At 32.8% G+C, this 7,315-nt stretch overlaps 1 long non-coding RNA gene across 1 annotated transcript; it reads left to right on the top strand.

The window, feature by feature from the left end:
* Positions 1 to 399: 399 nt before the first annotated feature.
* LOC309883136 lies at positions 400 to 4,786 on the top strand. The gene is made up of 3 exons (XR_014318407.1): positions 400 to 716; positions 2,333 to 2,393; positions 4,655 to 4,786. It is a non-coding gene; the product is annotated as an uncharacterized lncRNA (long non-coding RNA).
* Positions 4,787 to 7,315: the final 2,529 nt, after the last annotated feature.

Here is a 7,315-nt window from a genome sequence, read left to right as displayed (position 1 = left end):
AGAAAAGAAAAGAAAAGAAAAGAAAAGAAAAGAAAAGAAAAGAAAAGAAAAGAAAAGAAAAGAAAAGAAAAGAAAAGAAAAGAAAAGAAAGGAAAGGAAAGGAAAGGAAAACAAAAGAAAAGAAAAGAAAAGAAAAGAAAAGAAAAGAAAAGAAAAGAAAAGAAAAGAAAAGAAAAGAAAAGAAAAGAAAAGAAAAGAAAAGAAAAGAAAAGAAAGGAAAAGAAAGGAAAAGAAAGGAAAAGAAAAGAAAGGAAAAGAAAGGAAAGGAAAAGAAAGGAAAAGAAAGGAAAAGAAAAGAAAAGAAAAGAAAAGAAAAGAAAAGAAAAGAAAAGAAAAGAAAAGAAAAGAAAAGAAAAGAAAAGAAAAGAAAGGAAAAGAAAGGAAAAGAAAGGAAAAGAAAAAAGAAAAGAAAAGAAAAGAAAAGAAAAGAAAAGAAAAGAAAAGAAAAGAAAAGAAAAGAAAAGAAAAGAAAAGAAAAGAAAAGAAAAGAAAAGAAAAGAAAAGAAAAGAAAAGAAAAGAAAAGAAATCATCTCAGCACAAAGCTCTTTCTCTTACCAATATGAGCTATTGGAACAGTTGTAATTATTGTAATATTCTTGTGATTATGTATCCATCTGTCTGTGTTACCCTTTTTCCTTAACCTAACTCTCCGTAGTGATGCCTGCTGCCAGGTTAAGTGTGGTAGAAGCACTGACACAAGACAAGAGTACAAAAGGTTAGTGGCATTGCCCTTTTAGTAACCTTCTTGTTTACTGTCTACTCTGAGAGGACCTTTAAATAGCAGAGTTAAAATGTTAGTGACAGTAACCACCTAACCCTCATTAGCACTGCTGGTATGTTTCATGATTGATGGTTCCAGAATGTTTATACTGTTTTTTTTTCTGCCAAGAATAGAGTACTGCTAATAGAAGTAAGCAAATAGATTTAAATACTAACCCATTTAGTATACTTTGTGCACTTGTATTAAAATTTCTTGAATGCATTGCTGCTGGAGGTTGCAATATTTTATCAAAGTAGTTGCAAAGGAAGTTGTTTCTCTTTTCAGCAAAAACAACATACAGATGTGCCAGTCCATACTGAACCTCTGCACTGCAGATAGGAAAGATGCACCCATCTACAATACTCAAATCCTTTTATTGCATAAAGTTCTATAAAGTATAGTAGGCAACTCAGTTCTCTAGAGCATAAGGTGCTCAGGATGAGAGATAATTGTACAGGTAAGAGGTTGTCATTATGGCTATTTGCAAATACCAGATAATTCTATATCCCTGTAGTTTGTTGCAAAAAGTGTTAGTGGAAAAAATGTAGTATAGACTTATGGATGAATTGATACCATTAGTTCATGTTCATTATTATCTAGCAACCTGGAAAGAAAAATTACAATCTCCATTACAGCACCATTTGGTATTTTCTAACGCAGCTAAAAATTACTGTTGTTTTGGTGTCTCTTGGTATAAGCAAGTGCAACAGTTAACACAGCACATGGTGTGTTTCCTTCTGTGCAGTCAACTTTTTGTTCCTTGGAAAAGGGTATTCTTTGAAGTTGTTTTATCTAAAAATTTGAAGCAGCCTCCTATGAAACCACCTGTTATACCTAGTGTAGCTGGCATACCTAACAACCAGTGTTACATAATTTGGCACTGATGTCCTTGTTTGAGGAATGCAAATTCTCCTTATCAAATGAGATGTAGAATTAAAATTGTAGGCTCAGATTTGTGCTTATAAGGAACAGTGTTCATAGACTATGAAATGTCTATGAATACAACAGCATCCTACCCCTGCCTGCTAGTAACTTACAAGTTTAATATGGAATGATTAATATGCACGTCAGGAAACCTATATTTGAAGGAGAAAGGATGAGTGAAGATCAATAATTACAACTGGCTTCATTGGAATATTTATTCCACTCAGAAAATTATTTATTTTTAACTATTTATTTTTAGCTGATACTTATTCTCAGGATTTTGAGTCCTTCAAAAATAAAAGAAATGAAGTTCATGAGTTTTTGTAGCATCCATTCTGCTGCAAACCCCAAGTGAATTCTAGGTGGGTATTCATATTCCTTACCCTGGGTTTCTGGGCACAGAAAATGGCTTCTCTGGACCCATTTTTAGCATTTGGAGTCAGCTTGCAAATGTGATATTTGGAGATGTGCTAAAAGTCTAGGGGGTATGCAGAAGAAATATGTTGCCTCTTGCCCAAAGAGCCCTTAATCAGAACAAGAAAATTTGGAGAATTCTCATAAACTACTTCTCCTCCTCAAACAATTCTAAAACTCAAGTGAACTTTTAGAACAAATGTACTTTGTATCTTTTTTCTCTGTTTCTACAGGCAGAAGGATTGCATGGTTCAGCATACTCCTTTGTTCTCTAGCCAGGGAGACAGTAAGCAAGTAAGTGACTTTTTTTAACATGGTGGTTGCTACAAGTGAATCCTGTCTGGAATGTCATTTTACTGATGTCTAACAGAAATTCAGGCTATATTCAGTGTCTATCAGCTTCAAAGTATATGTGCTTTGTTTTAAATGATCAACAATACTTTAATGCATAAGAAAGTTAAGTGTTCCTGAAAGTGATTAAAATGTAGAGCTTGTGAAAAATTTGATATATAATTTTGAAGGGAAGTACTGTACCATTGCCCTGAGTTTCATAAAAGCTAGTTTCCATGGTCTTTTGATTCTGTTTTAACACCTCTCTATTTTAAATATCCACCTATTTATTATGTTTTATATATACACATAGATATTTTGAATGTCTACTTTCTTTCTTACATTGAGTAAGAAAGAAAGAAATTAGCACTTTGTGCTAATTGTAATCTTAAAGGATGACCTAACCAGACTTGTCTAGTTTACTGCAAGAAAAAGGTAGAATAACTTCTTCACGTCTGTCACTTCTGTTTATGAAAGGCTATTTCTAAATGGCTATATCTGTAGCTTCTTGCAAGTAAATAATCTGGTTCCAGATGCCAAACTAGCACTGACATGTAACAGCACCATTGTAATATTTCCCAGAGTTCATACTGATATAGCTGTTGCAACATAAGAATGATTTGGAAAAAAGGTGGATCCCAGACAAATATTACCAACATTATAAGTTATTTAATTTGCATTAATTTTCTCTGCTGAGCAATGTATAAATATTCATGGTATTATCAGTATAGTTTATGTTTTGAGACCCTACCAGAGATAAGAGAGAAATTTGACATAAATATTTTAACTTTTTAAACTACATAATTAATTGATTCCCTGATGGTAGTCACAGTGACATTAGTAGAAGAAAATCTTTTATAATAAAAAGTTTTATTTGTGTGAATAATCTCTTGTACTTTTGAATATATTTATCATATAAGTATTTGTGAACCCAGTGGAACTGTTCCTTTGTAGGTGTTTCCTTTGTGTGTGTGTGTATTTTTTTTTGTTTTGTTTTGTTTTAAATCAACATTGTATAATTCTGGCTAGGCTTTGAAAAATAATACATGAATTCTTAATTAAGTTGTCATTGTCACTGGTGTGTATTGTTGAGGAATATTCAAATAATATCCGTGTGACATACTTTGGAAAGAAGCAATGTAGCAAGGGAAAGTTGTAGAAGTAAAATGTATAGTTAACCCTCAATGAAGAGTGGAAGTGGTATTAAGTTTAGTCTCGTAGGCAGCAGCTATTGAAGTCAATGTGAAACTGTAAGGGCTTATCTTTGTCATTGGGTGGGGATATGCCTCTCCATATTAGCTTTGAACCTGAAAGTACAGGAAGGCCTGGTAAAAAATATTCTAATCTGAGCAAGTGCCAGTCATGCAATTTTTTTGATCAATTTCTTTAAGAATATTTTGTATTTTAAATTATTCAAATTTATAAACATTTGAACTATTTGAACTATTCAATTTTAAACTTTTATTATTATTATTATTATTAATATAAATGTTGGAGAAATTCAGTACAGCCATTCAGTTCCCAAGTTCTGGTTTTGAAGAAAGTGCCATTTTATGCCAAAAGAGGTTATCAGCATGTTCCCTATTTGTCTTACAGTCAAGAGTTCGCATCCATATCTACTTACGAAGTAGATATGCTTTCCTAATGGAACAGCTTTCCTAATGGAAAAAGTCTTCACTTAATCTTTGATATTTTGCAGTTAAGCTTCTGCTATGGCAGTGGATGATTAACATCGAATTACAATGTCCTTACTAGCTATCACTTCAGGTCTTTTTGCAAAATCTTAAATTGCCTTGTCTTAAGGAAAGTCTTTTAGATTCAGTCTTCTAATTCATTTGTGTCTGTGTGTGTGTGCACATATCTAATAAAAGTACTAATAGCTGTTTGTATAGCACAATTGACATTAAAATTTGGAAACTAACTTCTGCCATTTTACATTCTGCCATTTACAGGATCTTACATTTTTATGTGTCATGCAGAGTTTTCCAGAATGCTAACTAGTTTTGTTATTGATATGTATAATACGTTATTTGGTATGTGTAATAAAGCTTTGATTCCTTGTATGCCTCACCAACCACCAGAGATAATGTTTGTGTTTGAAATCCATGATCAATTTAACTAAGCATTGTGAATGTGGTGGTTTTTTGTTGTAGTTGTTTGTTTGTTTGTTTGTTTGTTTTAATAAAAATTGCTGAAATAGCTACATTTGATGAAATATTTAACAGAAATGGTGTCATATCAAGAATGTCCCAAGTGGAATATTCAATAAGCTGGAGACACAGCAACACCTCATAAACTCTGGATTGGAGGATTTAACCATTTCTGAATTGCAAAGAGAAACATAGGAAAAAAAAAAACACTATGAACTTCAAAAACAATTTGCAGATTAGGACTAAACACTGTGGGCCTTGGTACTTCAGGAAAGATGATGAGCTTTTCTTACTGTACAGAGGAAAAAAGAGACATACAGTGTCTTAGAAAGCATGCTAAAAGTTAAAGCTAGGCTGTTGAAAACCTTTGTTCTTTACTCACTGTCATTTGAGTTAGTTGTGACTTTTTGTCCTGAAACCTGTGTAAATAAATAAACCTTTATTATTATTATTATTATTATTATTATTATTGTCTGTCAGAAGTGATGTAGCTTTCAAAACAGCAAGAATCTGAATTGCTTTTATTTCTATATAATCTTGAAAGCAAGTAATTTCTGTGATAGTTTCATAGTTAAAATTGTGTGGAGTTATTGGTATCAAGAAACTGTCAATTTAGAATTACAAACAATTTTGGATTCTGCTGTTAACTTGTGAAATGACTGCTAGTTAGGTTTTCTGAAGATTGCTTCCATTGTTAAGAATTTTTTTTTTTTGTTTTAGTTATGTTTTATATTTATGTTTTGTTTTATTTATGTTTTATATTTTGTTTTATTGTTAAGAAATTTCTTATCAGTTTTCTTGGAATTTTAATAGCTTTACTTATTGTGATTTTAATGACTTGGCAACACTTTCAGACACATTTTGTATTTGACATCTGGGTTTCACAGTAATCAGTACACAGGAAATATCTGGGCAGATAAAAAGAATCTCATCACATTTAAGCTTCCAAATAGTCTTGCTTTACATAAGCATATTGCAAACATATTAGAAACCTTACAGGAAGTTTGCTGAGGTAAGACACTATTCCTTGCCAAGAAACGCTTGATATTTTATAATTACAATGAAAAGCTTGGTAGTGTCACATTGTGCAAGACGTTTTGTCATCATCCTAGTCATTACCATTAATGTGTTGCTGAATGCCAAATAAAATATAAAGCTTTAGCTCTAACTGGTTTCAATCTGACATATTTTTTTGCACAGTATAAATAAATTTTGTATTATTGTTGTATCTGTGCTCAACAATCCATTAAAGCCAGTCAGTAACAACAGTGCCATTTGGCTTCCTTTTTCCTTTAAGGAACAGAACAGTAATTTCTTCTGCCACCTTAATGTTGTGAATACTTTCCCCTGAGCTTTGGGAGAAACAGTTTATTATTACAATAATTGGGTATTCTGTGACAACTTCCTATAATTTCTTTATTAATTATGTTTCTTAATATAGAAGAAGCAACATCTTTGTGCATTTGAATTCTGTTGTCCTGACAAAGCTAATTGCTTCTCAAGAGATGCCATCCTGGGATGTGCTGGGAGTGTGAAAAAGAATAACTGCTGACTTTACTAACTTTTTTCCAAGCCATTTAATATTTTTCATAAAATTAGCCCTGGTGTTCATAGATTAACAGATCTACTAATAGTATTATGCCTTAACGTCTGAAAACTGAAAACATAACATAGAACATATTCAAAGGGTGCTCACTTTTTGCACTGAGAAGTTTAGTAAGTACAACGTTCACAAATGCTTCAACCTTCACAAATGCTTAAAGAAATTTCCAATAGAAATTTGATCACATAAGTTTATGGATCCGTGTTTTACTTGAATAATAGGGTAATCTACCAAAATGATTTTTTTGGATTATTTTGCTTGTAATCAGATTCTTTCTAAAGAGATATTTTAATTCATTAGTATCATCCACTTCATTAACTCAAAATCTAATGAGAGGGAAAAGAGAAACACACCTCACCTGTGTCTGTGTATATACATATGGAATGAAGTTTTTGTTGTTACTCCAAATAATGCTTTAGAAGTCTAATAGTCCAAATGATCTAGTTGCTAGAGAAAAGCTCTTTAACAATATGGTAAAGGACTTATACAAAATCTTCTTTCTGTCTATCCCTTTTCTCTGAGAGGACTGCCATGTTCAACGTGTGTGTCTCCTTGCATTGGGGTCTGTGTGTGTGTGTACATTTCCTTTTCAGTTCCTTTCTCCTTTGTTCCTAGCTGCAGTTTAAATGGGCTTGGTGTTGTAGGCAGCAGGTACACAGGCTTGCCCACAAGCCATAACTAGTGTCCACTAGCATGAGCTACACCAGGCCAGCCAGCAGTCACAAGGCCACCAGACAAGTGTTTTGACAGTTGAAAGAAGCAAAATGCAGCATAGTCTTGAGACCAAACTTTCATGTCCAATGTTGTATATTTTATTTTCACATAAAATGCCCATTGTATCTACCAATTCATACTCATTTTCAAATATTGCCTCGTGTTAATTGTAAAATAGTTGCTTGCATCTGATACTGCAGCTATGCAAAAATAAGTTGCAGTATGTTTTACTTAAAGTTATGATTTGACTTCAGCCCATCTCTGAGCTGGTTGGACTAGATGATTTCCAGGGCCCCTTACTACATCTGCTTCTGTAATTTGTGATGCCCTTGAGAGTCCTGAAGTCTGTAGATTGTTGAAGTAGGAAAATTACTATTCCAGCTTCATGTAGCTGTCTTGGTTGTGTTGGCAGCCAGAGC

The sequence above is a fragment of the Aythya marila genome (assembly GCF_965140915.1).
Source record: "Aythya marila genome assembly, chromosome: 13".
Classification (NCBI taxonomy): Eukaryota; Metazoa; Chordata; class Aves; order Anseriformes; family Anatidae; genus Aythya; species Aythya marila.
Note: the sequence above shows the minus strand (reverse complement) of the source record. Positions and strands in the feature narration are given on the sequence as shown.